Here is a 24,431-nt window from a genome sequence, read left to right on the forward strand (position 1 = left end):
TAATCATTTTTTATATGCGACATTGTCCTTGGAAATGAGTCTTTGTTGTGTGGGCTAATCAAAAACTATTTAACACGGCAATCATAAAAAAAATAACATACCTTTATAAAAGCAGAGTGTCTAAAATCTGTCTGATAAAAAAATGAATCTTAATTATAACAGTCTGTAATTTGCACTTGTTTGTATCTACGCCTGGGTTCGTCCATGAGTCTAGCACTTGGGATTCTGAAGACATAGTAATGTAGCAACACAAAGAAATAGAAATCAAATTGAACAAAAACATGTAACTGGTGGTGGGAAGCAGAGTCATTTTATAAAATTTTAATAACACACCGGAAAATAAAGCACTTACTCGTTATAGGTCAAGATAGAAGACTCTTTGGTACCATTGGGGGCGCCACTGCTTCAATGAAACCAGCTACGCAGTTTGCAGACTGCCAAAAAAACGCTGACTAGTAGTGTGTACTTCAATAGGACAAGTACTTGTGCATGTGTGTGTTTTTAGAAGAGGTGCTAAGTGCTTTTTCTGCCAGCTGAGTAGTTTTTTTTTTTATCCAAGACCATTTATCAAGTGTTTTTTTACACCATTCTGGTAAGATTGACATTATGGTATGCTTCATTATTTATTATTAGGTTATACAGCTAGAGCCACTTCATATTCCCGTGCTTTTCCTTCTGTTGTCTTGAATTGGTGTCTCTATCTACTTGATGCTTGTCAACAGACGTGTAAATGCATGCCTGCTGTATTCTTGTACATATCGAATGTGTTCACGTTTAGAAATGCCAGTGTTAGAGGTCAGGCAGGTGGTTGAAACAAGGATTGATGTAGCTATTCAAAGACAGGTGTTAAGAACGAAATTGCGGGCCGAGGCGGCATCACTCAGTCTTGGTCTGATGCACAGCTCCCCCGCGGGCCTTGATTACTTGTTGCTATTGGAGTGTGAAATCTGAATATGCCTTTTCATCACTCAAAAACTTGACCTATCTCAACACATCAAAATATTTGGCTCAAAAAAAGGCAATGTTATCTTAAATTTAGTTATTTCAAATTTTTTGGGGGAGTTATGATTTAAAGATGGACAAGATAGTTTAATTTGCTTTAGAGGACATTTGCCAAACATCTCATGCAAAATTCATGAATACAAATTCATCTCCACGACCTAATCTGGCAAAATGACAGCCAGACAGTCTAGTGTTTAAATAGCTGGAGTGTTTTATAAAAAGGGAGTGAGCACCTGGTAATGTTCTCTTAATCTTCACTTGCTTGGATCAGACATCCGTTATCCGAGCTTGGGAATTAAACATGAACATGAATTCTTCAGAGACAAAATATAAAAAGGAGTTAGATAATTTTAGAAAGGATCGTTCTACCTGTAATTTTTAGCTCCCTCCGAGGCCTCTCTGTCTCTGTCATTCTAATAATCGCTTAGAAATATGAAGGCTGTGTTCTACAATATCTATATTTGCAAAATGGATTAAGTCAAATCTGTTAGATTCGGTGTATTTCCCACAGAAGATAGAACAAAGATGACAAAAACATCTACAAATTGTGATTCTGCAGAGATAATTACAGTTGTTTTCATTGATAGTGTTACACATTTATTTCGTCACTTTTTTCTTCCCTTTTGGGTGCTGACCTATATTGGCAATGGTCTTCAATGGTTAGTTACCATATTAAACTACTAAGCTACATCACCAAAACACATTTACTACTTTATAAGGACACTCTTTTATACACTTATTGGAAAAATAACCAATCAGATTATAACAAGCATGTGGTGTTGCAGTGTGGTGCCCAAAAACATATCGCTCACTGGAAGCCTAACAATTGGAATTCAACACCCCTGATTTCTATTCTGCATATGTAATGTGTATTTAAATGTGTCAAGTGAACTAGAAATCTTAATTATAGTTATTTTACATGTAAAATAGTCGGTGATAAGATGTAGTTTAATACATGAAATTATAGTCTGTGTGTGGGAGAACAAATCAGATCGCTTGATTTTGTATCATTTTTATGTGTGCTTGTTATATCCCATCATGCAGTGATTGATTATTCTCACCAAAGCGTTGACTGCTTTACTGGCGATTACCCTTTGACCTTATAGGTGAAAAGTCACATCAAATGCTGAAAGGATGATAGGTAGGAAATGGGATGGTCTTAATTTACCGTCCTATTGTCACACACCTGTCAAGAAGGGCAGGAGGTAATGAGAGAGAATGGCGTGGATGAATTGGAAGCTTAGGGCTCATAAACAAACAGATAAGAGAAAGTGTGTTGTTAATCAACAGGGTGCATAAACACCACAAATATAGTTTAATTATATGTATTCCATCTGAGGTGGCAGGTGCTGTGTAGGTCCAGAACTTCCCAGTATATACAGAATGGAAAAAAAATACAGAGCAACAAATGGAGCCTTTTAGTCCATAAGCAAGATCATACTGTTGGTTCTTTGTCTCCTCCAACATCTCCACATTCCCCCATGACTAAATTTGCTATGTGAGCCATGTCCGGCTGGCTTTGTTTGTTTGGGCACTGCCGCAAAGGAATTTCCAGTGACTCACTTGAAGCCTTGTATTTGTCTTATCTCATGCACAGACTGCAACCAGGAGTGTGGTGGATCAAGGAGTAAAGCTCCAAAATGTGGACTCAGATAACTGGACAAGAATAACCCTAGTCGTTATTCTGTGGAACACAATGCCATGGAATGGGATGTAATCATCACAGGTACAATTTGCACTATCCAATTAGGCAGAGGCTATGGTATTTTTAATAGGTAGAATACATTCAAATCAGGGTGGTCTGGAGGATGAGTGGTTAGCGGATAGGCCTCACAGTGGGGGACTTGGGTTCAAATCCAGGTCGGTCCACCTGTGTGGAGTTCTCCCTGGGCCTGTGGGGGTTTTATATGGGTACTCCAGTTTTGCAGTTAAGATGAAATATTCAAATCAACTAATACCAGCATAACTACTCTTTTTTTATGTGACAGAGAAAAAACATGTTTTATCGACTTTTTATGAGTTTTTCAGAATTCACCTTGGCGGAAAACATATTCTAGTGCAACTATTTTATTTTTTAGGACACTAAGGGCCACGAGAAGGCATGCACTATTTTTTTTAGGAGTTAACATAGCTGTTAAAAAAATACTGAATATGAAGAGGAGGGAATTTGGTAGTGTTTCGGAGTGAGAACGAAGGTTATTCAAATATTTCTTAGTTATAAGGATAACCATATCTTATGCAATACAACATATCTTGTTAACAGATGGCCATTTAGCCTGTTGCTCTCCATTTTTGTCTTATTGCTATAATGCATAATATTTGTTGGTGTCATATTTAAACAAAGAAATAAACAGCAGTTTTTCCCCCTTTTTTAGCAAGTTCAACTCAAGCCATGGCAAAAAAAAGCATCATTAATAGCCAGTTATGAGCCAATGACTGATGAGTTGTAGATCATGACGTTTGTAAAATTTAACATTGAAGTATTACAAGAAAACACATAGTAATGTGTTTTGGAAGACCACTTAACATAATGCTATTATACTGGATATGCACATGTATTCGAATGTCTTACATTAATTTTCGAGCAAACGTCACAGCAGGAACAGGCGCACTGACACCACCACTTCTGCAATTCCAGCAGCTGTGATGGTTTCAGAGTGTAGGACTGCATGTGGATGTTTTAAGGAAGAATAGATTTTGCATTAGTGCCCTCATTTCCTCTTCTTTCCTTCTTCCTCCCCTCTCTCCGATCTGACGTTCTCTCTCTTCCCATTATTCTTACTCTGCACTAGAGGGCCGTCAGCGAGCCCTGAATGCCTTCTGCTGTCTGCTCCATTGTTTGTCCTGTTTCTCTGCGCCTCTGCTACCCTCTCTCCTAATATTTGTTTTCATTAATCACAGTGGGGGCCTGTTGAGGCGGGTGCCTTGATGGCTTTTTTTTTCCATTGTCTTTTGTTCCGCCGTACAGCTCTTGTCATTAACGTTCCCTTTTTTTGTTGTGTGTTTGTGGTAGTGAAAATGTAAAATGCTGCAAATACACAATGTCATCACGCATGCACACACAAAAGGTAAAAGTAGGAAGACCACACTGTTCTTTGGGCATGGTAATGTCGCCGTATTTCTGTTCTTAATAGGGCTTGCATCTATTGTTACAGTCATGATATTTTAGGATGGCCAGAACTCATTGTAAACTGAATGAAAGATAACAGAAGCAAATTCTATTATATTTTTTCATATTGTGCGATATTTTCTCTTTTCTTGTATCATTTCAGTCCTCTGCAATTGGCTAGCCAACAATTCAGGGTGTCCAATATCTGGTGCCCATACTTGGCTAGGATGGCAATGACTTTGTTTATTGGATTCTGACATCAAACTCACTGTCTTTCTCCTTCTATACCTCTTTTGGCAGTTCTTCAATACTAAACCTCACTCTTCAAAGCTAGTACAAAGAGTGAAGGAGTCAATCAATGGATGACATCATTTCATTATCAATATTATGGTCTTGGTAATCTAGTATATCATTAAATACTCTCATTATTAGTGTGAAGTGGCTGGTTGATATTTGAATTGTTTAAACACTATGAAAGCCAAAAAGGATATCTCTACTCACGAGCACTCATACATGATTTCTTTTTTTTAAGTAATGTCTTTTTGCAAAGTAGTGTTGAAGTCCAACAAAAACAATGGCAGTACTGCCACTTGTGTATTGCTACACTGGTTAAAAACTCATGCTCAGAGAATAATGGAAAGTCTGGCCTGTGAAAACAACACACTCATTCACCTCACATGGGAAAATATCAAATTAGACAACAAATCTAATGTCTTTCTGCACTGAGCAATGGCTAATGCAAAACTGAATTATTAAAATATAAATGGAAGATGGCAAAATTAAACATTTTATAATATGAAAACCCAATTATTCGATTCAAATAAAATGACTCCTAAATGCCTCCTAAAATCACAACCATAATTATTTTCATGAGAAAAAGAAAAAGAAAAAAAAGTGATAGTAGCACTGTTGCTGAACCCCTGCAGACTTTTTGTCCCCAGGCAGATTCCTAAATAATATTTTCGACTTTGGAATATTTCTGTCTGCCATCCTTCAACCCTTTCCTTTCTTGTGGGTGACCTCATTTTTTCACCTTTTTTTGTATTTTCCAGGTGATTAGCATACCTCATCCCATCCATCCGTGGTGCCACAACAGAACTCTGGATTATAGCAGGTCTCATCCTAACGGTAAACAGCACACACACACACACACACACACACACACACACACACACACACACACACACACACACACACACACACACACATACAAACACACAAAACATAACATTTGATGTTGTCTTGATTTCTAGTCCACAACATCTAAACACTATGGTTAATAGCTTGTACCAATACTTAACATATTTTCATCTCTGCCATTGGTCTTAATCACAGTCCTTCATGTTCTACCTTGTTTCCTCATTCAGTTATTTTTTATTCTTTCCTGTGCCACATGCTGACCTCACTGATTAACATTTTGGATGCAAATGTGTGTTGTTCCAACACGGAAAGTGGCAAGTACTTGAGTTGTAATTAGAATTAAAGATATTGATCACACACGGCCAAGCGGTATAAATAATTGCGTGCATGAATAAGTGAAAGCAATAGGTGAGCCCCTGGTAATTTATGTACAGGCTGCCATGGTGTGCTGTATAAATCAACCATGTTCTTATTGAGTTATGAATACCTATAGTTGAAGCAAAATAATGGCCAGCTACATGAAGACTGAATTTATTGTTTCACATGATAACTCTTGTAAAATCCTACAGTAGGTGAAGCTGTTTAAATCTACTTCACAATTTACTATTATATGTTCAAAGATTAGGTCAATCTTGCTATAATAATATTGAAAATGTCATGTTTGTGGACTTGAGAAGTAGTTAAAATTTGATTTATACTACTTGACCAGAGTACTGCTTAGAATAAAATAGATTAAAATGATTTTAATGACATTTTTTTTGCTTTTATAGAGGCATTTTTAATGCGTTGTCAGCAACATTAGAAGTAAAATACATGTATCCATCCTACATTTGGGTTCACTGTAACCTTTGGGTTGATTAATTTGATAATCCATCTCTGGAATGTATTCTAACTTCACTAGTCGATACAAAGAATGTGGTTAGATATGAAATATCCATATGTATATTGTCCAACTGTGGTTTTTACAAGGATATGCAAATGCAGATCTTGTTAGTTCCTTGGGTAAGATCTTGTCTTCATCATTGACATTCATTTGCACTCGTTTCTTTGACCCCATGGCAACTGTGGCTGTTGCTTTTAACAGGAGGGATTGATATTCTCGTCACTGACAGTTTCTCAAGTGTAGTCTCTATGTTAATACTAGCACAAATAAAAATAAAATAAAAACGCTCTTCACTTGCAAAAAATCACATGGAAACTGCCAGACTTAATTATTGGAAACAAAACATTGAATGGCACTCACTGGAGTAAAGAAAATAAAGGAGCTTTTTGTGTTTTGATAAATTTGGTGCTTGTTGACTGCAAAATGTGCAGGGATTGTATTTTCACTTTTAAATAACGGCTGTCAAGCAGATGCCTAACGTGGGTTGAAATTGAGGTAACAGGCTTTATATTTAGCAAAGCTCTCATGATTTCTGCAGTGGTAGCTCTAATAGGTTTAAAAAGTAAAAGTCACACTCTCACTTGAAAAGTTTAAAAAGCAAAAGTCACAGTCAAAAATCAATTAATGACGACCATTTTACATGATGAAAGCTGATGTACTTCTTTTAATTCCTGCAAAGACAATCACTTGATGGCTTTTGCTTTTTGATGTTTGATTTGTCCCCATATCCCTGCTCATCTCATAGCCACGGTCATTAGTCTTTGATCATTATATGGCAACATCCGATGAGTGGTTGTCTGAGTGTTTTACTCCATTAAAACCACAGTTGGCAGTGTAGGAAGATGGTCTGGGAAAAGGAAGAATGAGGTCAGAACATTTTAGAAAACCACACAAGGGAAACGGGACACTGCTCGGCACTTTGTCACATCAATTAGGAACTCTATACGGGCAAAAGGATTGTGACCTGGAGGGCAAGGAACACGACGGCCATGATTTATTATTAGTGTGTTTGTGTATTTGAGTGTGTGTGTTTGTTATTTTTGCATGTTTGTGCTGGTGTGACAGATACCAAGAGACTAAAAGAGAACTCGTCTTTGGAACCATCGACTTTTGCATCTCTAACCCCCGGGAAGAGCCAATTTTAGCCGGCAGTACTTTTAATTGCTCGTTTCTTCTTCACATTAGAGTGTGGGGGGGGACACAGTAGGGATCCTCTTTTTTTCTTGCAATCTCTTGTTCTCACCATTCAGCTTCCAGTTAGTCAGTCAGGCGCTTGGGCCTTCAGGCTGTCAAAGGGGGAAGAAAGTGAGTGGGTGTAAACCCATACACCCCGTTGCTTGATCACAGGGACTTATGCTGTGCCAAACATTACATACATTGACTTTCTCAAAAAACATTCACAGCAAGATAGTTCTAATATGGGCCTTCGTTGTGCACATTTGTTTGCTGGAGAGCCAGATTTTGAATAATTAAAATTTAAGATTAAAGGCTTGATTAAATCTAGTTTTTCATCTGAAATGCATCTAAAAATTGGGATTTTTTTCATTCTCAAACATTTTTCCCACAAAGAAATTGAGCAGTATAGCCAAAAATTGTTAAAAAAATAAATAAAAATGAACAAGAAACTTGGTAGCCTGTACTGGAGCGGTGATTAAGGATGTGTTGAATCATTGCAGCTATTGGTTCGTACTTAGAGTGACACTCACTTAGCGACATTCACTTCCCACCTTTAGATCTGCTCTTATTTGGCCCCTCTACTGAGTGCCATTACAGTCTTCCATCTGTCTCCATCTTTATAAGCAATATGCTCTTGTTTTATCCCATGTTTACCCAAACGAAAAGGTGGTGGGTCTTGTGCTGTGTACAGTTTTACTGGAACACAAATTTGCATTACCATTTTACAGGGAATCAACCCTCATAAAATACAAATATGCACTGTAACTCTACAGATCAGCTGCTTTTCTCTGGAAACACTCCAAAGGCATCATGAGTCAGACATGTAGTCTTGCAGGTGTCTGCTGCTTCACATTGATCTGACAGCACTCATATATACTGAATCAAATCCTCGGAGATGTGTGTAGAGGAGGGTAGCTTTATTTTTGTTCTATGAATAAGCCGACTTGCCCTTAGATTTGTTGCTGTCGGCCTAGTGTAGATCAATGCCTTGGTGGGCTAGAGATGCAGCGGTTAGGCCTATCTTTGCTTGAGTTTCCTAGCTTACAGCACATCCTATATTTGGAGGTTAAAGGAATTCAATACAAACCAGAGGAGGGCTAAGGTTATTTCATGTTAGAATGGCAGCTCTACTAACAGAACGAGAGTAATGATGAATACCTGCCCAACCAAGCATGAACATACGGTCAACATAATCCATGTAGAAACAAATTAAATGATTGTGCACCACAGGATAAATACTGAATGGAAGCACAATCCAAACAAATGCAATACATTATTTTAAAGAGGTCATAGAAATGCATTTCAAAATGATATAGTAGTTCATTGGTTTGAGGTAACGCATGGTGTGTTTCTGCTCATTTGCAGTCTGTGTCCGTAGCACTGAATACTGGATTAAGTTTGATAGCAATGAATTATAAATGGATCTTCAAATGTAATGATTTTCATTAGGTGACATATCACTAGTTTGAATTTCACAGAATGTCTTAACAATAAAGCTTTTATTGTTAAACAGCTACGTTGTGGCTCTGAAGGAAAATAATCATGCCATCAGTGTTGCAGATCCATTAATTCTTCAACAAAAGAGTAGTTAAAGCAAAAGGTAATTATTACTACGTTAAGCCTTCTCAAGGTAACATGCATTGTTCTCTCAGTTTTATCGAGGATTTTAATGATATTCATTTTTATTTATTTATTTGTACTCTTGTGTATGTCTTTCAGGAGACCTTGGGAAAAAAGGGTTGAACCTGTTAATAATCATGGCCTAGAGGGGCTGTTGGCATTGGCCACTACATCACTCCCTACCATGGATGAATCTCCAGGGCTTCTTTGAGCTTTGATGGAGTGCCGTATGGGGAACAGATTGGGGCAATGTTAGAAAAGTAGTTAAAGGCTGTGGGACAGAAAGTATTCAGACTGCAAAGTGGATGCTGATACTGACCCTGCTTTTATTTTTCAATAATTTTTTAACACTTGACCACAACAAGAACATAGGGGAACCCTTGTTTTATCTCTGGTCGAGAAACAGAGAATTTTATTTTGGATACAATGCTGTGTGACAGGAATTGGAAAAAGAAACAGTAGAGGAAAGAATAATATAATGTTTGTCTAAGGAGAAATTATAGCTAGGCAAAGGCAACATAACACTAAGAGAAATGTGTGAGGCTAAGTTTAAATCATCACTTCATTTATATCTTATAAATCCAATCTTTCTTTGTCCTCATCATTCATATATCATTTGAAAACTGCTTCTAATATTTCTTCCTATCTTCCAGGAAATGATGGTGATGGATAATATGGTTCAAGTGACCTGTGAGCTGGTGCCAGAATATGTCAAGAGACGTGAATCTGACCCACTCGCACAAATCTTAGAAACAAACTGCCAACCGACTCCACCTCAGTGCCCCCTTCAATATGTTCTCATTTTAGATAATGAAAGAAGTCTGGAGGGGGAAGCCACTGTAGAGATCACTGATCCACTCTAAGTGAAAACCTATACTCAAGTTAATGTGAATACCCTCAGGGGAGGAGGACAATTCATTAGCCACATTACCCAGATAAGAGTTGAACTCTACTGTATGAGCGCAGTTCAGCATGGTCATCCACAAGGGTGCAAGCAATATGTGATGAGCATTTTTCCTCAATGCAGCATCTGCTGTAGACTTTTGTGGGTGCCATACGCTTTTACTTTACATAATCTGTCCACTAGTGGCACTATTGGACTTCAAGTTTACTAACCATGACCACGTTGTCCAAGGGCTAAAGTAATGTTGGAAGACCTGCTGCATCATATGATGCCTAAAAAGGGAATTCAGTGATGGTGGGAACAGTTGATAGAGCATGATCAATATTCAGTGTTAGAAGAATAAAACGTCCCCAAAGCAATCAATACTGAATCTACCTTTAAGCTCCAATTCTTTGTTCTATTTCTTTTGACACCTACATACATCATCTCCATCTTTGGGCCTAAAAAAACAACTCTGTATGGGCCTTTGCAACATCAGTAACAGTATCATAATAGTATGCATAATACATTTTTTTTATTAATATCATCAACTTGAAATGTGCTTGTTTGCAAATATTCTTGACCTATAAAATTGATTTGCAACATTTTAGACAAACACTTTTATTTAGCATGAGGCTATAGAAAATAAATGGAAATTGATAAAAGGATACTTCGAAACATTTATACTTTTTTCCTCACAGCTGTTCATGAAATGGTTAATCTCTCTCCACCCTTACTTGTTAAAAATGACTCTTCTTTAATGGCCTTTTTATTCATTATAAAGTTTTATGGTTTTTCATCAATTTTCTGATTGTTCCAGATGAACATCAATTGGTTTGTTGCATTTGAAATTCTTCCACCGACATACCTTGTTTAGGTCTGTAGATTGCTCAGAAACACATCAATCTTCTCTGTGAGATTTTGTGTGTCTTCCCTTCATGCCAAATGACCCCATTGCCCTTTGTCTAGTGTCTAGTGGATTTTTCATGTCTGGTTCCTGAACCTGCACTGTCTTTCTTATTAAAAAGCACTGGGTGATATCCACCCTCATCGTTCTTATTCCTCCCTTGCACTCATTTTGTGTGTGTGCCACTTTCTGTTTCTCTGTCCTTTCACCTACAATAGCCTCTGAGATACACTTCATTTTCTGTCAACATCTTTTGCTGTAACACAATAACCTCAACACTCATGAGTTACAAACTTACTCATCTGATTAAACCCATTAGGCACTTGCCATTTAATTTTTCTTATCAGTAAGCATATTCTTATAATTTATCCTTGTTCCATCAATCATTGTCATAAGGGATGTTGGCGCTAAATGAGCGTTTTCATGATTTTTTTTATTTCCAGGCATTGCAGTGGACCTCTCCACCACTAGACTTACTCAGGTAAATGCTCATGTTCTACTTGTGTTAAATCCTAAAAAAACAAATACTTGTTTCGTGATGTTGCTTTTTAACAAAGTTGACCCTCCTTAGTTGTTAAATTCAAGGGTGAAACCCCTCTTTGTTCCCTGACACGACTAATAATAAAATATGTAGTAATTGCTTTGCATTGTTTTAGTTTAAACAACATTTTCATTTTAGGTGTTTTTGATATGACTACGTTTGATCTCATTTTTATATATTTATTCAAAAATCTTAAACATTCTATACAAATTTCAGTATTTTTCCCCAACAATCCCTTCTATGGAATAATTCGGAGTGAGGAAAGACGCTGGGGTGGATCTGCCTTCTAATGGCCGACTGAAGGTAAGTAAGAAGACAGTGAGAGGTAAGATATCCATTTTATTCTTTGTTGGCATCGGTGAGGCAACTTGCATCTGGGTATGATAACAATTAGGCTTTTTGTCAAGTCAATGATGATGAAAATGCCTATGTCTGATTTTATTTATTTTTATTTAAATATAACAACCAAACACTGGCTTTGACTGTTCAGTATACAAGACGTGTACATTCAGGTTATAAATCCATATCTTTTTTCTTTTATTTAAGGTGTTCCTCATTGTCACTTCCATCTGACGAAGCAAAAATATTTGAAGTTAACACCCTCTTTGTGTCAGTACCTTTTAGTGACGACCACTCTATTGTAATGTCCTGTTCTGCCATAAATCTAACTCGTCGTAATCGTTGCTCCTCTTCTTTCATTACACTACTTATCTCAATCTCACTTACACTCATCTGCTCTTAATTGCTTGAAGGTCACTGACAATAATGTGACAACTTATTAGAAACCCCATCTGATGCAGCTGATTTTATACCTCACTTTGCCACACGCTTGCTTTCCAGGCAATTACTGAGCATGCTATTTATTAATTTCATGGTTCATAGCCCATCAGACGCTATAAATAGTGAAGGATGATAGCTCAGTCATTCACACTGTTGGTTGTTCTCATTGATTTTGAGTGAAATGCTCGTGTGGGATGTGGTTTTAATCTTTTGGCCCATATTTAAAAGAGTGTGAATACTAAGGGTGTTGGTAGTAGTGGCGCACAAACTATATTACAATGGTAAATAAAAAACGTAAATAGATATTTATCGCCATTGAAACATGTTTGGTGTATATTTTATAAATTTGGGTTAGGACCTTAGCACGAACATTGTACTAAAAAGAGCGGCGAATGAAACTTCCTTTCATGTTCCCTTTTCAATTCTTTCTACACATGATTTACTTGCTTCCGCTTTGAGCTGTGCTTCTACTTGAAAGCGTGAAAAAGGTGAGGGAACATCCACTAGACTTTGACCTTTAGATTCAACAATATAAATGTTGACTCTGCCTGTCAGCATGGCCTAGTTATCATCTCTGAAGCACAACAAGCCACAGATGTCTTGCTTTTCATTCTGATGTTTGAGTTTAACCAATAAAGGCTGTAACCCTCTTCATTATATTAGAGAATTTATTCTGAGGATTGATTGGTGTGAATCTTTGCAAAAGAGCTTAAGGAATTTAATTTTCCATTTATTTATCTTTTACTCTTTTTTTTCTGGATAAGTGATGTTTCTACCACAGAAAAATGCTATTGTTCGCAGTGGTGATTAAGAAGAAACATGAAAGCTAGAGAAGAGGGAGCATAGTGAAGTTAATCATTTTAATTAAGCGCCACCTGTTGAATTCGCTCTAAAAATTAAAAAAAAAACTGCAGCAATCCATTTGATGTAGTAAATCAAGTTATTTGAATGGAAATATGGTATAATGTGTCACAATTTGACTATTGCATTGTGTTTGGCATAATATGTGTAACATATGTATAGCCGCAGATATAAAACCACTAACAAACACACCCTATATATTCAATGATGCCACAGTAATGTTTTAAAGCCATTACTGATATACATGATTAGAGAATATGACATGTATTAATATGATGTTTTTATATCACTGAAAAGGCTAGTGCCTTGTTTATCTATACTCACTCCCTTTAGGAACCTGTGCAAAAATGAATGAGAACTAAATGACTGTTAGCTAAATAATTAAATTGTCCTTTGGACCATAATTATCCAAATCAGTGGTACAGCAAGTGTGATTTGGTCATGCCGACGGAGAGAGTGACACAGCTTGCCGTTTTCTCACTTTCCCTGCAGTTCCTTTCACATCCGATGAAAAATCAGGCTGCCACGTGACTTCTTGACATCACGTGTCAAATGGTCAGCCTGGGAATAACAGGGAACAACTTCGAGCCTGACATTCTCCTCTGGGGGTGTAGGCCAACATAGAGTCAGCATGTTAGGCACGTGGCGCCAGAATATCTCTTACTGAGGGTCAATTCAACCCATTTGACTCCTTCGTATTTTTAATGATATTCTAGAAACAAACACTTAAAGTTTGCACCACCACTAGGTTACAAAATAGACTGGATTCATGGTTGTGGAGAAGCTTTTCTTTAGTCCTGAAATTAATAATGGTAAAAATAAAAGCACAGCATGTTTCAGCCATGGATAATTGGTTAAGATCATTCCCCATGATATTGTTTTAGGCACGCACAAGTCACTGTGGACAAACAGAAAATGTCATCTTGACAAAGCTTGGGGGGATGTAGCAAAGAATCGTCCAGACCCACAGCTGTGGTTTTGTTGAGAAAAACAATGAAACCCTGAATGTCACAGATGGGCTTTATTACACATTTGAGATAAAGTAACATCTTTTTTTTAAATCTTATTAACACTACACAATTGATAGAAAGTATTTTTAGCCTTATCTTGTTGAACTTTCTAACTTGACAGACTAAAGTCCAATAAATGTCCCGAGTCATTGAAAAAGAATTAAATAAAGTATTTGAATGACATGTTGCTAGGTAGACTATGACGAGCTATTTTATTTGGCACTTACTACTATAGCCCATTATATAAATAAGGAAATTGGACAAACATAATATGATTTTGTTTTGGTTAAATGAACTGAGACCAATGTAGATCCATTCAAGCAATGATGCATAACCCATGTTGTTTTGTTTTATAGTAAATCGAAGAAGTGAAAAAACACTGATTTAATATTATTATTATTCATATAGCTTTTGTATGTATTGTTTACAATTTTTTTGCACATTGTTCAATACACCATAAAGTTTGTCTGGGTATAGTGAGTTGGTGGTAAAAAGATGTCACACTTGATAAGCAAGGTGAGAAAATAATTTGCCATGAAAGTGACTTCTCATTTGCTGGAAGCACACATAACCAGATTACACGCTAAATAGAAGAAAAGCAAAAGGACACATTTAAGGGTTGTTTTGTTTGATAGTTTTGTATCTAATTTGCATAATATAGTCCATAATTGCACTATTCATAATGTCACTGCCAAATCATATTGCCTTGATAGGGCATCAACATTAATTTTAACTCAAAAGCCAGGTTAAAAAAAAAATCACACTTTTCAAGAGAGAGAGAGAGAATAATAATAAAAACAAAAACTTGGATATTTTTCTGTACTAACAATGTTTTTAGTTGCCATCAAGTCAGCATGTATCATTATTTAAATTTAATACCATTGAAGCAGCAGCAAAAAGAAGCACAAGAGGTTGAAAATAACTTTTGTTCTGTGACTTATATGCATAAAACAAAAACAATTCTGTATGAGTAGTTGAATGGAAAATATGCCAAATTCTGATATTGCAAATACTAGGATTTAACTTCCAGAGGTGCTGTCAATCAATCTGGTGTCTGCTCCAACTTGTTTTGTTTTCTAGTCAAAACAAAAACTACAGACATTATAACAAATATGCAACATGGTTTTTGCATTAAACCCCTAAACAGAAAATCACCAACCCGACCCAAGTAGTATAATTTGAGCACTAAAAAGAACAGTTAAAGCAATACAGTAGCCCTCTGAGCTACCAACATGTTAAATATTCGCAAGTGGCCACTGTGTGGCTTTCTTTACCTCCCTCTCAAGCTCTAGTCCTGTCTAGCTCTGGTGACACTGATGTGTGCATACAAGCATGCGATGGCAATGGTTGGGCAGGGGTGAAAAACAGAAGACTAATTACCTCCTGAAATAATTTAATGTCAACCCTAGTATGGGATCCTCTCAGCAGGAGAGTTGAACAGAGCCAACCCTCTGCTGGGAGATTCGTCTTTGTCAGCTCAGATAAACCTGCTGGCTATCACAGCTTTGGCACACATTTTCTGTCTGATGAAGCCATCCACTCTTTTTGTTCTTTGGGAAAGGACTGTATTCTGAAAAGAACACCAGTTGATTTGTGTAATTAAACAGTGTGAAAAAATTTGATCCTAGGTATATTGTATGTGTTGCAATGTAGATTACATTTTGTCATTTCATCGTATTATTTTCAAATATGGCTACAACAAAGTGATGTATATAAATTTAATTGAAACATAAAACAGTTTATAATTTCAATATAACAAAAATTAACAGTAACGTCAATTACACAAATACAGTGGTGTCTTTACTTATGAAAATCCCTTCATACAATAATATTCAGGTTACTTATACTTATGCCAGCCTATTATTGAGTTTGATGTTTGCTATATGGCAAACAATTTCATGAAAAAAATGACAAAGGCACTAAATAATATTTAAATGAATACAGTAAAGTTATTGCACTGCCACTGTCCTCATACAAAAACGTAACTGTTCAGAGAGTTTGGTTTCATTCTTTTTCCTCTGTCCTTGTATCCAATCAAACAGCACCTTATGTGTCAGTCATAGTCTAGTGAAAGATTGCTGCTTAAGAGCAGCCATCCTTTGAAAATGAGTGCCCAAATATCTTTCAAATATTGGCACCTGGTTCAATGTGAAGTGATGGAGTGCAATAAATGTGCAAGGACCCACACAAGGACAGCAACTCTATTATGCAATTTTGTGATGGTCTTTATTAAAAGAATGACCAGTTAATTTACAAAATGCAGTGCTTTTTTTATGATTTGCCCCAATATTGTAGTGCATGCATTGTTTCTCACACTTTCATCATGTGGTCTACTAGGGTTTTCTTTTTTTTTAGATAATTATTAACAGTATATGGACATGCTTTTAATAAAAGAAATAACTAAAAGCTAAGAATGGAATTCAAATTAACACTTGCAATCCAGAAAATGTTAAGTCAACTGCTTTTCACCATTTTTTTTATTCATCTCTTCCTTTTACTTATTTATTTATATTTCTTTTCAAGAGCCTGTCATATTATCCAGCAAATTAATCTCTTCATGAAAAGCTCACAGAGGGCAGAAGCGAAAAGGAATTGAGAGGGTGAAAGATGATAGAATCCTAAAGCTTTAAGGCGAACAGTGCAACAGTGTCTAGGTGGTGCAGAATGAGGCCCATTATTACTCTCTGGGCTCAAATTGAAAACATTACTGCTCCCATTCACATTTCTCAGACAGAGAATGGACTTTATTTCCAATCTCCAGTCTCCTTTGAGGTTGGGGGTGGTTTCCTTGTGTGTATGTGTGTACTTGTGATAGTGAGTAGGGCACAGCGAGATATAAAAGGAAGAATATCCTATGTTGGTTTCAATAGTCATCACTGCTGATGCTTGTACACAGGGGTGACCTCTCCTAAGCCCCATGTTTAATACACCTCAGCATGTACAGATCAAGACTACAGCAGGTTTTTAGTATTTTATAAAAGGGCCTTTATTTTAAGCATAGTCCCTTGTGCAGATTATAAAAGAATGAATTCAAAAGTATGCACAAAAAAACTCATCATGAGGGTTTTATCAAGAATATGGGGTTAAGATCAGTGGGAGGATATGGGATCTTTTTTTACTACATCCCCCAAAAATCTAGTATGTTTGGAACTTACGGTAGTAATTTTTATTAGCTGGCAAAAGAGGTTGAGCGGACATACTCTTACTTCACTATTGTTCCCATACGTTGCTACTGCTTGATTTAAAGTCTATGCATTCACAGCAAATGCTAAACACTGTCTATATATTCTCTAAATAGGCAATTTCAGCACTCCATTTGAATATTATAAATAATAAAATGAAATAAAATTAGATGCATGAAAGAAGCCAGAGAGGATGAACAAAAGACAAGGTCAGGTCATACAGACAGTTTTAACATCCATTCATTAACTGCACTGTTGTTCTTCACAAAGTTGACAGGGTTGCTGGAGTCTATCCCAGCTGACTATTGGCAGCAAACAGGGTACACCCTGAGGTGGTTTACAGGCAATTGCTGGGCACCAGTTTTAACATATGAAACAAAAAGACCTTACTTACAAACTCCTGTCCTCAGAGCCCCCTATCTGGTCTGTTTTGGCTTTGACACTTAATACATTTATGACTTATTTGTTTTTGCACTCAAATAGAAAAGGATAGTGATCAATGTGTAATTTTTGCTGAATATATTTTTTTAAATATAACAGTAAGTATTGAATCTTAGGGCAAAACCAAAACCATCAGTCACCTATTCCATTTCAAGCTATGGGGGGAGGTACAGTATAGCCAGAGGGGTGTAACTATCAGTTACACACCTTCACTTAGCCCCAGCTGTGGGCCCCCCACTAACCCTGAGATAGAGTTACCACAGGGGGCAACTTGAAGGCTAAATGTCCTTCACTGACAGTCTCTTTTGGGTTCCGTTGTGCATTCTTTCCTCAGTGGGAACTCTTGCTATAGTAGTCCCCAACCAATTACCTGCCCGAAAGACTCATTTGTGTACAGTCTGAGGTAAAGGCATAATCAAAAAATCAGCACCATTTTTTTGTGTGTGTCTGAATCACATTTTCCAACCACTTTTTTCCCGTCCATACATGTTGTATGGCATTAAACATGAAACCATATGTAAACGGTGGTACACATATGCAACATATTAGTAGGCTGAAAGGAAGGGAGTTTGTCATCAAATAAGAGTTTTCCATTTAAAATGTGTTTGGCCCTGCAGGGTCTATCCCCAGAAGAAATCCTCAAAAGGATAGACTTAGGTGTTTTTCTCAGAGATTGGATTTTGAGCCTAGAGTCTATCAGTTCTATTCCCTGGACCCAGTGTAATGTCTCTCACCAGTATCATGAGCTAAACATCTATGACAGTACTGCATATCTATTTTACAATGTGGGATCATTCAAAATTTACAGTAGAGATGTTAGTAGTTGAGGTGAGTGCGAAAAAATGTCATGTATGATTTAATGTGTTAGATTCCATTAGAATTAAGTGGAAACTTTATATATGAATAACATTTATGAGGCAGGATATACCTCTGTATACAATCAAGCGCATTGTCTTGACGTATCCTTGATTCAGTCATAATTTCTTTAGCTACAAATATGTCGTATATGCAAGAAAATATGTTAATTCTTAACCTAGTATCGATTGGTTTAAGATGTTACAATCTCTTTGACCTGATTAGTCAAGATACGAGAAAAGATGAGAAAAAAGAATCACAAAAGAGTTAGGTGACATGTTGATCCTGAGATAATCTCAATTAAGACCCATCTGGCAGGCTCTTGAACTCTTGGTTGTCACTAATTCATTGGACACACTGATTGAGACAGCATATGGGGCAGATGTGACTCACTCGTTAGAGAGGGGCGTCAATTTGAATTCCACCTTAAAGTGGGCTTCATGTACATGTACGAAAACACCCCCCTTCACTACCTTAACATCAATTCCCGTATCTACTTTAAGCTTCATGTTTTACCAAATTGAAATCGAATATATAATCAACATGATGATGTTTCTGAACTTTACAGATGCAGAGACGATTGTGATTCCCCAGCACACAATCTGAACACCACACCGATTTAGGTTCTTGTTAATTTTAAAAGTCAGTATTGCATATAACAGTGCATAGTGAAATGTGCTGTATTGATATGTTCATGTTGTTCTGTGTAATAAAAGTCTGATTTCCTACTCACTAGGGAAAAGCGAATGCTGCACCGATCAAATAGATGATTAAATCCATATGAAGAAGCTACCATGGCACTCACCTTTAAGGTCGGTTTATGTTTAACACATCCCCAGAAATCCTTGGCAAAAAGACCCCTTCAAATTTTGTTTGAAGATCCTGCCCTACATAGTATGAAGGATTGCCAGCACGAGTATTGCAGATGAAAAGCTTACCTTTCTTTTTATTGTAGTTCCACAATACTTCACTCTGGCCCGATTTGGGGATGAGAAAACAGACCAAGTATGTACACAACCTCACATACAGTTACAAATTGATTTTAATCTACTCTAGTAGCAGTTTATGACTACTTTCTACTTCTTTACATTTGTTTTCTAAATAGTAGTTGGCTGGAATAAGCTCCAGGACACCCCCCACCCCCCCAACCCTGCAACCTGTGAGAGGATAAGCAGTTCAGAAAACGAAGGTATGAACTTTATATTTAACTTCAGATTTCATTTCACAGCATGAGTGCACCAAGTTTATCTCCTTATTAAACACTTTATCTAATTCCCATTTTTTTATCTATTTAGGAGTGCGTTCATGTGTCACTTTCTTTTATCCTCAGAGATGGGCGTGAAGACAATGGGTCCACTGCACCATATCCCCTGGTTCTGTCTCTGCTCAGCAAAACATGACTGAACAAATGAACCAATTATAGTGTGTTGGTTGCTGGGCTGTCCCCAGGGATGCTGGGAGGAGACATTGTGATTAGCTCAAAGGTAGGCCTGACTAAAAGGGATGAATCCCCGGGTAAGACAACTCAAGTCATTTCTACTCACACATTACTCAGCTGTGGATCATCATCTTTGGGGTTAATTTACTTTTAACACCATGTATCATTCATTACATAAATAGGATGTTTTGTTTTCAATTTAAGACAAACAAAAACCTATGGGGATGCTTTGGGAATGTTGCAACCTCATGAAGAATAGATCAAGCCTTACAAAATATTTCCTTTGCTCAGCTATCTGACATTGTTGTGAAGCATTTCCTCTTGCTTCAAATTCTCTTAGAAGCTCTCAATGGGTGATGCTGATGTTAAAGTAGATGAGTTTTCTTTTTAGGTCCGGTATATATGAGGTTCATCAGCATATTTTTTTGTCATTTCAGAAAACGATTCTTCCGGAGAATACGGTGTTAATCCAGGAGATGAGAAGAGGCATATCGCTCAACTTGGAAACTTCATACGGTGAGTCTTTGCCCAGAAAACCAAAACACACAGTGTTTAAAACATAAACATAATATAAAGATGAGAAAACAACGGTAAGCTAGAGCTCCTGAAATCTACTACAGCTCCCACAGCGGTATTCCTCGAAGATCAAATCACTCAAAAGATCAATCCTTGTCTCATATTCGTTATTGACCCTACATGTATCCATTGTTCCCAACTTTTAGATGAGCTCTGCATTTTACCATAAAACATTGTCCTCTTCATATCTGGGGAATTATAATACACCTCGCCCCGTATGTTCAATTTGTCAATGTAGAATGCCAGGAGGTGTCCTTGGGGTTGACCACTGGTCATTGCTCTCCTTGACATACAGAAAGTAAAAACGAAGGAAGCACTGTCAGGCAGAGGGAAAAATAGTGCAGAATGGAGAGAAAATGAACCTGACAAAGGCCCTGAAACAGATCTCTCCCACTCAGCGGAGCCAAGGGAGTGTGCGGCCTGGCTGTCAGCACCTCTCATTAGTCAACAGCTGCCTTCCTGACAATGTGACACTGATTACTAAAAGCCCTTATTCGGACTTTCTCTGAATCTCTGCTGCTCACAATAGTGTGAGTTAAACCCGACACGGCTGCAACATTATATGGGGCCTCATTTTACATAAATTAATTCAAATCAAAATGCCTTTATGGACCGCTTTGAATACAGAAAATACTACACACAGCCACTATAATGTCATAAAGATCAATGCAGTACAGGTGGTTTTACAAGATTGAGATGCCATATTCTATTTGGACAGTGTGACTGTAATAATATGATATGGAATGTCCATTTTTATACTCTTAAAAAGAAAATATGTCAGCTCTCCCCCGTCTGACATTAAAATTGTAAGGCCAAAAGAGACTATCTTTGCATATGAGAACATCTTTTTTTCTGTGAAATTTCTGTGATTGATGCCAGACTGGCAAACTCACCCCTAGTGAGATAAAATGTCTTTGCTGCCTTTGAGGTATATAGTTCATACCATTGGTAATGCCGGGCTAGAGTCAAAAGGAGAATATCTTAGGATCCCTTATATCTGCAGTGTTTACTTCAAGGGTCCCCATATTTGTAGCACCTCAGTGTATGCCAGGGGAGCACACATTGATCCAAATTTGACATGAGAAGGATTCCACAGGCCTCTGTGTTTATTTGTGAACCTATCTCTTATCTTCCCAACAAAAGCCCAGTATTTTGTTCAACTCTCCTGTTTTTTTTTTCACGATTCAAATGGCTCTACAAGCATCTACATTTATTTGTCTACTGTTAACCCTTTGACCAGTTGCTTATGGTTCTATTTATCTGTTTCTACAGTTGTGCTAGCACAAATGTATTTCACACAATGCTAGTTGTATCATCAGAAGCTGTGATCCTTTCCTCAAACTGTGTGCCCTCTAACAAGGCCTGAAAACAGTCAGTTGGAAAACTACTGAAACCTTTTAATAGTTTTTTTCAATACAGAAACAAAAGGCATACCTTCATCTTGATGGTTCATACACAGCTCAAATATAAATATATCGTAACATTTTATGATACAAGAACAATGATGTTGCTACGCACAGTGTCCACTGTCGATGATTGGATTCAGGCAGACCTGCATACGACTTGGGCTGCACTTATCAGTTAGCTGGCAGATATGACTTGTCATAGTGCCTGTCAGATATGATGACGGAGCCACAAGCCTCACAATGGAGCTGAACAGAATCTCCTTCTGTGCAGCTGAAATGCCTGCCCCAGGGATGTGCTTATTAGACTTTGTAAACAGCCAAATGTGAGAGCTAAGCTGTAAGAGCTATTGTCAGAGAGGATGGCCCAGTCTGCCTGAAAACTAATAATAAAAGTGAATGTAATAAAGATGGGTTCTCCTCAAGTCGGATGTACATATCTGGACATGGGATTTTTCCTTTTGATACTTATTGTTAGGTGACAGAAACGAAATGGGACTTCTTGGAATATTTAATAAAATTGGACATTTTTGCAAAATTAAGTAAAAACAGCTTCAGTATCACTGTGACTATGAAAAGAGAAATAGAAAAAGATCAAGTTATGAGTTGTTACTTTTTCATTGGAGCGCATACTTCCTAGAGATCATTCATTTTACCAAAAGAGATCTCCCAGGGTGACATTTTCATTCACATGCAGATGGACCCATTTCTTTCTCCCTGCTGCTCGCTCCTATATTAAGCCAACGATTAGCTTGGAAGCCTGAGGTGACATGGCACTCATATTTCAGCATGGGGAGCAGGAATAATGCAATGTGCTGCTATGGACACATTACATGCAAATTCTTCTTTCTTAAAGTGTGAAACGACAGATATGGTGTCACTGAATAATACGAGCATTTAAATAAGACAATTTTTCTTTTCTGTATTGTAATACCAATGAATCAAATGGATTCAAATTGCACCACTTAAGAATCTAACGTTGTTGAAACATGTCATACCCACGTTTAGAATACTTGAATAGCATCTTTTATAGTGGATTCTGTTGTAACTGTAAACATAGTCAACCACATTTACTGCAATATTTATTATAGAGACATACAATGAAGCCTATTTCTATTTAAGGGGCGACATATGCTTCATTTTAGGCAATATGGAAACAGCCAACATTAAAAACACCTTGGGAAAAACTACATGTAAATGCATCTGTTTTTCTGGGTTTTGTATTCAGTGATAAAGTGTGATTGATGTAAGTTTTAGGTGAGACGCTCCCATGTGGTGTCATAGAGATCAGGTTTGTAGGTTGTGCTTTCCAAGCTTCCGTGACTTAAAAAAAAACAGCTTCTTCAATCGTGTTGACCAAAGTCTTAATTAGTAATTAGTGACCTATTACTGCTTGCAGTTGCACTGTATCCCAAAGGCACTTGGGTCAATCTCTCTCTCCCACTCACTATCCTTTTCCAGTTCATCTCTGACTTGATAGACTTTGATGACATGTTCCTTTGAAGACCCGATCAAAGATCTCAGATGAGAACTGCATAAGCTGTTGGTGAGAAAGAAATAGAATACTAATGTCCCCCCGTTTTTTTTCCTAAGAAATTCACAAGATATGCCGAGAAATGAGACTCAAAAATGCAATGTTATGTAACTTGAGATTTCCCTAAATAATGTTATATGATTCATTTATTCATTCATTCATTTATTTATATAATACTCATTTATTCTATATAACATAGAGCATGTAAGCTCATCCAAATCAGAGGTAATTACAATTTACTGGCATTAAAATGCATATTCACTGTCTTTGGCACCATGATATTTGCTGTTTACTATTGTAAAATTGTTTTACAATAGTTAATAGAGCTAATTTATTGGGCCAATATGTTTTAAACTTTTAGCAAGTGAACAAGTACAGATATATTTCAGAAGTGTCATTTAGGTTGATGCATCTTTTTCGAAGTATTATGATACTACTTCCTAGTTCATAAAATATGTTGAAAAGACGAAGATTACCATTAAGATTGTGAAGGGTCGAAGTTAGCAGCATGTGGGTGGATACCGTAATTACAGTGAACCAAATGATAGAAGTACCATCACAGAGCTTATGACTGAACACTGAATCACTCCGAATATCCATGTTGTAAGTGGTTATTTCCTTGCACCTCATCTCCACAAAATTCTCAGAAAATTATTTGAGTGTATGCTTGCACTAGCTTACCCTCTTATTTGTATTTTACCATGTAAAAATGATAACACATCCAAGAACGGTTAAATAAAATAAATAAATAAGCAACGCTTATTCATAAGGCCTGATCCATTTATAACTTACTGTATTTCTTTATTCAGTATATATTTATGTTTGACTACATTATATCCCCTCAGGTCGGCTCTTTTTCATTGCCTGCTGTGACTGTGGTAAAGGAATCACTGAGGCTCAAATGGCAGCAGGTGAAAGGTGAGTGAACAGCTCACACCTTCACACCATTGCTATTGTTGTCATCCTGCCAAACTACTGAACTGTGAGAATATGGGAAGCACACTGTGATCGAATAAGATCAATTTCAACATTTTAATCAAATACAATCAGTCTTATTGTTGTTTTCTGAGCACACTTTCTCGTTCTTGTT

The 24,431-nt window shown here is 37.0% G+C and overlaps 1 long non-coding RNA gene across 1 annotated transcript in view; it reads left to right on the forward strand.

Annotated features, from left to right (window-relative positions):
• LOC144207794 (uncharacterized) overlaps positions 1–19,202 on the forward strand; it is a 38,916-nt gene extending 19,714 nt beyond the window's left edge. Inside the window, exons 4-11 of the long non-coding RNA XR_013328792.1 lie at positions 2,600–2,728; positions 5,164–5,239; positions 8,824–8,910; positions 9,030–10,690; positions 11,164–11,201; positions 11,478–11,564; positions 18,959–19,032; positions 19,127–19,202. This is a non-coding gene — a long non-coding RNA (uncharacterized LOC144207794). The remainder of the gene's footprint in view (positions 1–2,599; positions 2,729–5,163; positions 5,240–8,823; positions 8,911–9,029; positions 10,691–11,163; positions 11,202–11,477; positions 11,565–18,958; positions 19,033–19,126) is intronic.
• The last annotated feature ends 5,229 nt before the right edge of the window (positions 19,203–24,431 follow it).

Source organism: Stigmatopora nigra, chromosome 14 (assembly GCF_051989575.1).
Source record: "Stigmatopora nigra isolate UIUO_SnigA chromosome 14, RoL_Snig_1.1, whole genome shotgun sequence".
Taxonomy (NCBI): domain Eukaryota; kingdom Metazoa; phylum Chordata; class Actinopteri; order Syngnathiformes; family Syngnathidae; genus Stigmatopora; species Stigmatopora nigra.